Raw genomic sequence first — 481 nt, forward strand, 5'->3', positions numbered from 1 at the left:
GCGGGCCCTGCGGCTGCTGGCCAGGGCTGGGCCCAGGGTTTAGGGTTTAGGGTTTAGGGTTTAGGGTTTGGGTGGGCTAGAGGGCGCGCATGACGATGAGAACCCCCCAGACGATGCCCCAGACCCAGCCCACGAAAGGCAGCAGCAGCTGCAGCACGCCGATCAGCAAGTTGGCATTGTCGCCGCTCGTAGCTCCTATAATAATCATTCCTAATCCGAAAATGAAGCAATTAAGGATTCCAAGGACGAGGTAGAGGGTTTTGTCGGTGGCGCTGGGCGGCGCGGGCACTTCCAGAGCCCGCAGCCGGTTCATAATTGTGTCGCAGAGGCTCATTTTCGAGTCTTTTTGCAAAACGGAGGTCAAATTCGAAAAATTCGCGAAAATTCAACCCAAAAAGTCGCTTGTGTGCGCCGCCGAAGCTGCTGCTGCAGCAGCAGCAGCCGCCGCAGCAGCCGCCGCAGCAGCTGCTGGCCAAGGGCC

The sequence above is a fragment of the Eimeria tenella genome, genomic scaffold (assembly GCF_000499545.2).
Source record: "Eimeria tenella Houghton genomic scaffold, Eth_scaff2775, whole genome shotgun sequence".
Classification (NCBI taxonomy): Eukaryota; Apicomplexa; class Conoidasida; order Eucoccidiorida; family Eimeriidae; genus Eimeria; species Eimeria tenella.